The sequence below is a fragment of the Rattus norvegicus genome, chromosome 1, assembly GCF_021556685.1.
Source record: "Rattus norvegicus strain SHRSP/BbbUtx chromosome 1, alternate assembly SHRSP_T2T, whole genome shotgun sequence".
Taxonomy (NCBI): domain Eukaryota; kingdom Metazoa; phylum Chordata; class Mammalia; order Rodentia; family Muridae; genus Rattus; species Rattus norvegicus.
The window spans coordinates 162,087,619-162,097,445 of record NC_141534.1 but is presented as its reverse complement, the minus strand read 5'-3'; the positions used below and the strand labels follow the sequence as shown (position 1 = coordinate 162,097,445).

The 9,827-nt window shown below is 36.5% G+C and overlaps 1 non-coding gene across 1 annotated transcript; it reads right to left on the bottom strand.

Annotated features, from left to right (window-relative positions):
* Positions 1-235: 235 nt before the first annotated feature.
* Positions 236-299, bottom strand: LOC147996883 (U7 small nuclear RNA). Its single transcript, XR_015655730.1, has one exon. It is a non-coding gene; the product is annotated as a U7 small nuclear RNA (small nuclear RNA).
* Between the last annotated feature and the right edge of the window lie 9,528 nt (positions 300-9,827).

Below are 9,827 nucleotides of genomic sequence, written 5' to 3'. Positions count from 1 at the left end.
ATCTGTTTTCATTTCTGATTTTGTTAATTTGGTAATTATCTCTCTGCCTTCACTCTGCCTTTTAGTTAGTGTGGCTAAGGATTTGTCTATATTGTTGATTTTCTCAAAGAACTATCTCTTTCTTTGCCGAGGACCACCCTTGACTTGGTTTGAAACGCAAGCTGACAGCTCTGTAGCCTTGAGATGACTCTCTAGACACTTTCTGTTAGCGACAGCTCTCTGCTTAAGACAGCTCTTGGGTTTTCCAACAAAAGTCAGAAAACCCACTAGAAGATAATTTTAAATGAGCTATTTTAGCTCTCTAAGTAGCTTTTTATGACTTTGTTAAAAAAAAAAACCACTAGAAAAATTCCAAAAGTTCATGGAATTTCTGACCAAAGTCATAAAACCTGCTAGTAGAATTCTTGGGTTTTTTTTCCAACCAAAGTCAATAAACCCATTAGAAAAAAATAGTTTGGGTTTTCTGACTTTAGTCCAGATGAATTTATCCAGACAAATTTCAATAAATAAATAAATAAATAAATAAATAAATAACTGCAATAGCTTTTAAGACAGCTTGTGTCTTGCAGATCAAAGCCAAGTCTTCTATTTACATATCAGTTCAATTGTTTTTTTCCTGGTTACCTTCTGATTATCAGCATTTTGATTCTTAGAAAAGGACAGCAAATCCATTTTTTTTACATAGCAAATGAATTCAGAGAACTGACTGCCTTTGTAAGCACAGATTAAAAACTAGCTGGGTGAGCTCCTTCTCTAAGAGCACCACTCCCACCATGCCTGGACTTAAACTCACTCTGACCTAGACTGATCTTGAACTCACAAGTCTGCCTGCTTCTGTAAGCACAAACACTAAGTTTAGCTGGGTGGGATCTTGCCCTGAGATCAAAACTCCCTAACCCTCCTTATCTCTTTTCTTAATATCTTTCTGAGAGAGTGCCTCATTAGTGCAGCTGCCTCTGTTCTTTTGAGTTCATGAAGCTCCTCATATAATTGATATTGAATATGTATATTTTGTATAGTTGTGAAATCCTGTGAAGAACAGCTTGTACACTGATTTATGTATTCTTGAACTCAAGTTTTCATAGTTCTTTCCCACAGCCTGAAGGGCTGTCCTGAAGGTCACAGAATGATAATTTTGCTGAAGAACACATTCTTGCCTCTTGGACACATCCTATTTCCATTTATCATTGAGTCATCAAACTTGGTAGAAAGGAACATAAAGCAAAACCTACATTAATATACAAAAAAAGCTTTACAGCTATAGTAACTATCAATGCTAGTAGTGGAACATCCCTTGTTAGCCCTCCTCTAGGGGTGGAATACCTGCTATGCCATCCATTCAGTGGCTATGGGAAACTCAGCCTTGGTTGGTTGATTCTTTGTATTTTTCCCTTTGATTGTAATTGACAGATTTTATCCCTGAGTTTGATGAATCCCTGCCATCTACTCCTCTTGAGTGTGTTTTCTTTTTCTTTCTTTCTTCTTCTTCTTCTTCTTCTTCTTCTTCTTCTTCTTCTTCTTCTTCTTCTTCTTCTTCTTCTTCTTCTTCTTCTTCTTCTTCTTCTTCTTCTTCTTCTTCTCCTTCTCCTTCTCCTTCTCCTTCTCCTTCTCCTTCTCCTTCTCCTTCTCCTTCTCCTCTCCTTCTCCTTCCTCTTCCTCTTCCTCTTCCTTCTTTCTCCACCTCCTCCTTCTTCTTCCTCTTCTTCTTTCTTCCTCCTTCCTAGAGGTTCACATGTATTTTAAATTATTAGTATGAGACCTCTCCAATTTTATTATAAAGGCACTTAGTGCTATGAACTTTTATTTTAGCATACTTTTCATTGTGTCTCATAAGTTCAGGTATGTTGTACCTTCATTTTCATTGAACTCTAGAAAGTCTTTATTTCTTTCCCAAACCAGTAACCATTGCACTTCATGGGTCTGTAGGATTTCTGTTGTTTCTGTTGTCAAAGTTCAGCTTTAATCCATGGTGTTCTGATAGGATGCAAGGAATTACTTCAATTTTCTTGTATCTGTTCAGACTTATTTTGTGACTAAGTATATGGTCAATTTTGGAGAAGGTTCCAGTAGATTCTGAGATAAAAATATATTCTTTTATGTTTGGGTGAAATGTTCTGTAAAAATCTGTTATATCCACTTGATTCATAACTTCTGTTAGTTTGATTATTTCTCTGTTTAGTTTCTGTCTTGATGACATGTCAATTGGCGAGAATGTGATGATGAAGTATCTCACTGTCAGTGTGTGAGGTTTGATGTATAATTTAAGCTTTAGCAATGTTTCTTTTATGAGTGAGGTTGCCTTTGCATTTTGAACATAAATATTCAGAATTGAAATGTCATCTTAGTGGAGCTTTCCTTTGATGAGTATGAATTGTTCATTCCCATTTTGATAACTTTTGGTGATAGTTTATTTTATTAGATTTTAGAATGGCTACTGCAGCTTGTCTATTAGGTCCATTTGGTTGAAAAACTATTTTCTGGCACTTTACTCTAAAGTAATACCTATTTTTGTTGCTGAAGTATATTTCATGTATGCAGGGGAATGATGATTCCTATTTATGTATCCACTCTGTTATCCTGTGTCTTTTGATTGGGAAATTGAGACCATTGATGTTAACAAATATTTATGAACTGTAATCATTAATCCTGTTATTTGATGTTGGTCTTGGTACTTTGAGTCTCTCTCCGTGTGTGTCTCTGTGTGTGTCTCTGTCTCTCTGTCTCTGTCTCTGTGTGTGTGTGTGTGTGTGTGTGTGTTTCTTCTTTCGGGTTTGCTGGTGTGAAATTATCTATTTCTTGTATTTTCTTATCCTGCATGTGTTGCAGATACCTTGCAGTATACTCTGTAATTCTGGGTTAGTGAAAAGATATTGTTTAAATTTGATTTTGTCATGTAGTATTTTTTTATCAATCTACTGTGATTGACAGTTCATTCCTCTGTATACCGTCCTTGCCTCATGTGTTTCGAGCACGAAGATGAAGTAGAAGAAATCCTTACATTCTAGGATTCCTCTACTGTGGGAAGTAAATATATAAACAAACACTTTCTTCATGAGGCTTTCACTTCATTACTTCCCAAATTGTGGTTTGAAACACAATTTCTTTCAAACCCATGTTCTTTGGGCTGTTACTAGATATTATTTTCAAATTTAAAATGTAATCAACAAAATTTATTTTTCAGAAATCCAGGTCTGGTGATAGCTAACACTGTAACCTTGTCAAGATCTAGAATCAGTTAAGAGACAAACTTATGGACATACCTGTGAGACAGTTTTAAATGGGGTTTATGTAGTAGGTAAGGAAACCAAAACTCAATTCATTGGGATAGTGTTTTACCACTTACTGGAATAGAGAGAGTCCCAAGCTGAACAAATTCTAAATGAAACTCAAATATTAACACTGGTATGTCTCTGCTTCTTGACTCTGTACTTGACTGGCTACCTCAAGCTCCTGCCTTCTCCAATAAGAGAGTCTGCATTCTCAGACCAGGGACACCCCTCCCCCAAAACACATGCTTTTATCAGTTCTATTTGTCAGATAGTTCACTGGAAGAAATAAAGTAATTAACACAGCATATGACTATAGGACTTATTTGATTATTTGATAAAATAATGAACTTTAAATATCTATATAACAGTATAGAGTAATTTAAAAAATAACTTCATGGTTTAAATGAAATCATTTAGATTTGAAATTCATTTAATCTATACAATATTTAGATCAACTCTTCTAGAAAATATCACTCTGAAACATTCTCTTGTCTTTTAAAATTTTACCAATGAATGAAATTTATAAAACCTGGAAAAGAGTCTGTTCATAGTTATTATTAACAAGGCTAAAAGGTCATTTGTAAGAAGAGATTCATTAATGAATAATCAATGTCTCTTTGATCCAGTCTTTCTCAGTGCACTTGGAGTGATTCTTTTTTTCCTTCAATTCCTTGGGCCAGTAAAGTTTTCTCCCTCTACATATCTTCTTCCTTTTGTTGTTAGTTTATCTCCACAGACTTTTGGCTTAGTGATGACATCAAATATTCCCAGAGAAGTCTTGCATTCCTGTACTTGCTTTTTACTAGTGACCTTCCCAAATAATAAATCACTTTTGCTACCTTTTAATTTCTGCAAGTCTATCAACTTTTGGTCTTGTTATACTTCTGTGTGTTGCACAGAAGTCTTTTGAGAATAAGACTTTTATATTCAGCTATGTATGCCATAGGTGCATGTTCAATGAATTGTTGAAGGAGTGGTGAGCAAATCAATTATTGAGTCATAAGTGTATTAAACTGTAAACTGTGTTCCCTTTTTAGTCTTCATTGATTCCATTTGATAAAACCTCATGCTCTGACATACTCCATTTTCACTTTCTAAAGTTTTCTCTTCATTTCTTTATTTTTTTCCCTTTTAAAGAATTCTTCCTGAGACACAGTTGTCCTACTGCTTCAGGGCTCTCTTCCAATTTTTTTCTCCATCTTTATTAAATTGGGTATTTCTTATTTACATTTCAAATGTTATTACCTTTCCCAGTCTCTGGGGCAACATCCCCCTAACCCCTTCCCTTTCTATATACATGTTCCCCTCCCCATCTTCCCCCCATTACCACCCTCCACCCAACAATCCTGTTCACTGGGGGTTCAGTCTTGACAGGACCAAGTGCTTCCCCTTTCACTGGTGACCTTACTGTTCATTGCTACCTATGCAGTTTGAGCCCAGGGTCAGTCCATGTATAGTCTTTGCGTAGTGGCTTAGTCCCTGGAAGCTCTGGTTGGTTGGCATGGTTGTTCATATGGGGTCTCAAGCCCCTTCAAGCTCTTTCAGTCCTTTCTCTGATTCCTTCAACAGGGGTCCTATTCTCAGTTCAGTGGTTTGCTGCTGGCATTCGCCTATATATTTGTTATATTCTGGCTGTGTCTCTCAGGAGAGATCTACATCTGGTTCCTGTTGGCCTGCACTTCTTTCCTTCATCCGTCTTATCTAATTGGGTGCCTGTATATATATGGGCCACATGTGGGGCAGGCTCTGAATGTGCGTTCCTTCAGCCTCTGTTCTAAACGTTGCCTCCCTATCCCCTCCCAAGGGTATTCTTGTTCCCCTTTTAAAGAAGAAGTAAAGCATTCACATTTTGGTCATCCTTCTTGAGTTTCATCTGTTCTGTGCATCTAGGGTAATTCAAGCATTTGGACTAATAGCTACTTATCAATGAGTGCATACCATGTGTGTTTTTCTGTGAGTGGGTTACCTCACTCAGGATGATATTTTTCAGTTCCATCCTTTTGCCTTTGAATTTCATAAAGCCGTTGTTTTTTATAGTGAAGTAGTATTCCATTGTGTAGATTAACAAATTTTCTGTATTCATTCCTCTGTTGAAGGGCACCTGGGATCTTTCCAGCTTCTGGCTATTATAAATAAGGCTGCTATGAACATAGTGGAGCATGTGTCTTTGTTATATGTTGGGGCATCTTTTGGGTGTATGCCCAAGAGAGGTATAACTGGGTCCTCAGGTAGTTCAATGTTCAATTTTCTGAGGAACCTCCAGATTGATTTCCAGAATGGTTGTACCAGTTTGCAATCCCTCCAAAAATGGAGGAGTGTTCCTCTTTCTCCACATCCTAGCCAGCATCTGCTGTCACCCGAGTTTTTGAACTTAGCCATTCTTACTGTTGTGAGGTGGAATCTCAGTGTTGTTTTGATTTGCATCTTCCTTATGACTAAAGATGTTGAACATTTCTTTAGGTGCTTCTCAGCCATTTGGCATTCCTCAGCTGTGAATTCTTTGCTTAGCACTGAGATCCATTTTTTAATAGGGTTATTTGTCTCTCTGCAGTATAACTTCATGAGTTCTTTGTACAGTTTGGATATAAGTCCTTAATCAGTTGTAGGATTGATAAAGATCTTTTCCCAATCTGTTGGTTGACATTTTGTCCTAACAACAGTGTCCTTTTCCTTCCAGAATATTTGTAGTTTTATAAGATCCTATTTGTCGATTCTTGATCTTAGAGCATAAGCCACTGGTTTTTTGTTCAGGAAAATTTCTCTAGTGCCTATGTGTTCAAGATTCTTCCCCAATTTTTCTTCTATTAGTTTCAGTGTATCTGGTTTGATGTGGAGGTCCTTGATCCACTTGGACTTAGGCATTGTACAGGGTGATAAGCATGGATTCTTATACATTCTTATAAGCATATACATTCTTCTACATGCTGCCCTCCAGTTGAACCAGCACCACTTGCTGAAAATGCTCTTTTTTCCATTGAATATTTTTGGCTCCTTTGTCAAAAATCAAGTGACCATAGGTGTGTGGGTTCATTTCTGTGTCTTCAATTCTATTCCACTGGTCTATCTGCCTGTCTCTGTACCAATGACATACAGTTTTTATCACTATTGTTCTGTAATACGGCTTGAGTTCAGGGATAGTGTTTCCCCCAGATATTCTTTTATTGTTGAGGATAGTTTCAGCTATCCTAGGTTTTTTGTTATTCCACATGAATTGACAAATTGTTCTGAACAACTCTCTGAAGAATTGAATTGGTATTTTGATGGGGATTGCATTGAATCTGTCGATTGCTTTTGGTAAAATTGCCATTTTTACTATATTATTCCTGCCAATCCATGAGCATGGGAGATTTTTCCATCTTCTGAGATCTGCTTCAATTCCTTTCTTCAGAGCCTTGAAGTTCTTCTCATACAGATCTTTCACTTGCTTAGTTAAAGTCACACCGAGGTATTTTATATTATTTGGGGCTATTATGAAGGGTGTCATTTCCCTAATTTCTTTCTTGGCTTGTTTCTCTTTTGTGTAGAGGAAGACTACTGATTTATTTGAGTTAATTTTATACCCAGCCACTTTGCTGAAGGTGTTTATCAGGTTTAGTAGTTCTCTGGTGGAACTTTTGGGATCACTTAAATATACTATCATGTCATCTGCAAATAGTGATATTTTGACCTCTTCTTTTCCGATCTGTATCCCCTTGATCTCCTTTTGTTGTCTGATTGCTCTGGCTAGGACTTCATGAACTATATTGAATAAGTAGAGAGAGAATTGGCAGCCTTGTCTAGTCCCTGATTTTAGTGGGATTGCTTCAATTTTCTCTCCATTTAGTTTAATATTAGCTACTGCTTTGCTGTATATGGCTTTCATTATGTTTAGGTATGGGCCTTGAATTCCTGTTCTTTCCAGGACTTTTATCAAAAAGGGGTGTTGAATTTTGTCAAATGCTTTCTCAGCATCTAATGAAATGATCATGTGGTTTTGTTCTTTCAGTTTGTTTATATAGTGGATTATGTTGATGGATTTCTATATATTAAAACATCCCTGCACCCCTGGGATGAAGCATACTTGATCATGAAGGATGATTGTTTTCATGTGCTCTTGGATTCCGTTTGCAAGAATTTTTTTGAGTATTTTTGTGTTGATATTCATAAGGGAAATTGGTGTGAAGTTCTCTTTCATTGTTGTGTCTTTGTGTGGTTCAGACATAAGAGTAATTGTGACCTCATAGAAGGAATTCGGTAGTGCTCCATCTGTTTTGGTTTTGTGGAATAGTTTGGACAGTATTGGTATGATGTCTTCTGTGAAGGTCTGATGGAATTCTGCACTAAACCCATCTGGACCTGGGCTCTGTTTGGTTGGGAGACTTTTAATGACTGCTTCTATTTCTTTAGGAGTAAATGGGTTGTTTAAATGGTTTATCTGTTCCTGATTTAACTTGCACCTCGCACAACAATAGTAGGAGATTTCAACACCCCACTCTCATCAATGGTCAGATCATGGTAATAGAAATTAAACAGAGACATAGACAGACTAAGAGAAGTCATGAACCAAATGGACTTAACAGATATTTATAGAACATTCTATCCTAAAACAAAAGGATATACCTTCTTTTCACCACCTCATGGTACTTTCTCCAAAATTGACCATATAATTGGTCAAAAAACAGGCCTCAACAGGTACAGAAAGATAGAAATAATCCCATGCATACTATCAGACCACCACGGGCTAAAACTGGTCTTCAGTAACTTAAGGAAAGAACGCCCACATATAAATGGAAGTTGAACAATGCTCTACTCAATGATAATCTAGTCAAGGAAGAAATAAAGAAATTAAAGACTTCTTAGAATTTAATCAAAATGAAGGTACAATATACCCAAACTTATGGAACACAATGAAAGCTGTGCTAAGAGGAAAACTCATAGCTCTGAGTGCCTGCAGAAAGAAACAGGAGAGAACATATATCAGCAGCTTGACAGCATACCTAAAAGCTCTAGAACAAAAAGAAGCAAATACACCCAGGAGGAGTAGAAGGCAGGAAATAATCAACTCAGAGCTGAAATCAACCAAGTAGAAACAAAAAGGACTATACATAGAATCAACAGAACCAAAAGCTGGTTCTTTGAGAAAATCAACAAGATAGATAAACCCTTAGCCAGACTAATCAAAGGACACAGAACGTGTGTCCAAAGTAACAAAATCAGAAATGAAAAGAGAGATATAACAACAGAATCAGAAGAAATTAAAAAAATCATCAGATCCTACTACAAAAGTCTATATTCAACAATAATGAAAATCTGGAGAAATTGGACAATTCCTAGACAGATACCAGGTACCAAAGTTAAATCAGGAACAAAAAAAACCATTTAAACAACCCCCCCCCCATTTTTTTAAAAAAAAAGAAGCTACTGTGTCATAATTTTCTGTCAACATTTCATGCACACAAATATGAGGCAATGCCTAGGAGTTCCTTTCTACGTCTGAGTTAGAAGCACAGGATGACACATGCCCATAGATATGATGGAAAAGAGATTCTCAAGATCCTTGTGTCATTGTTCTTCTAGTCACCAAGACTTTGACAGGACTGCATAGAAATTACTTTCCACGAATGTTGATATCCTCTCCTCACTCTGTTCTTGGTCTCCATATCTGAACCGTGAATCTCACAGAATCTCATCAACTTTCTAAGAGGCACGTGTTACAGTGACAATGGTCTGCACATTTTTGTCTCTGAACACCATTCTTTCTCTAAATTCTTTTATCCAACAGTCAATTTCACATTTTCTATAAGTTGCAAGTTGCTGTGGACATTGAACCAATAGTGAATGTGATAAAGTTACAAAGAGTTTCCCAGGTTTAAATGCACATTATGATTGCAAAGCTATTCTGGATAGGATAAGTCATAGTGTAGCTTGAAGCAGGGCTCAAGAACAAATGTAAGCGAGTTCAAGTTTGAGTCTTGCTGTACAACATGTGTTTTATTTAACTGAGAATATGGTAGTCAACTTCAATTGATGGTGGCCATTTGCAAATGGGACACGTTTAGAATCATGACAGTTTCTGCAAATTTTAGGCTCGCGTACTAATATTTTTATTTTATATACAGTTTGTGTGTGTGTGTGTGTGTGTGTGTTGTGAGTGTGTCTCTATGTGTATGTGAGTATGTGTGAGGAATGTGTATGTGAATTGTGAGTGTGTTTGAGTATGAGTATGAGAGTGCCTGTTGTATGTATTTTTCTCTTATTTTGCTGCAGTTTTAAATATTTTTTGATATTTTCCCCTGTGTTTCAGGTTGGTTTTGGGTTTGTCTTTGATGATTTTTTTCATAGGATAAAATATTCCCATATTTACTAAACTACTATGGTCTGGACTTCTGTAACAGTCCAGATGTAAGGGCTGTGTGAATGGCATATTTTTTCACTGGAGAAAACAGTGTACTCCTCTTAAATTTTGAAAGGAGAATTCTTAACATTACAGTCTTCAGAATTTGTCCTGACATAGTACATTTTATTTGATAGTAAAATAAAATAAAACAAAATCATCTAAGGCTCTGAGTAGAAGAATAA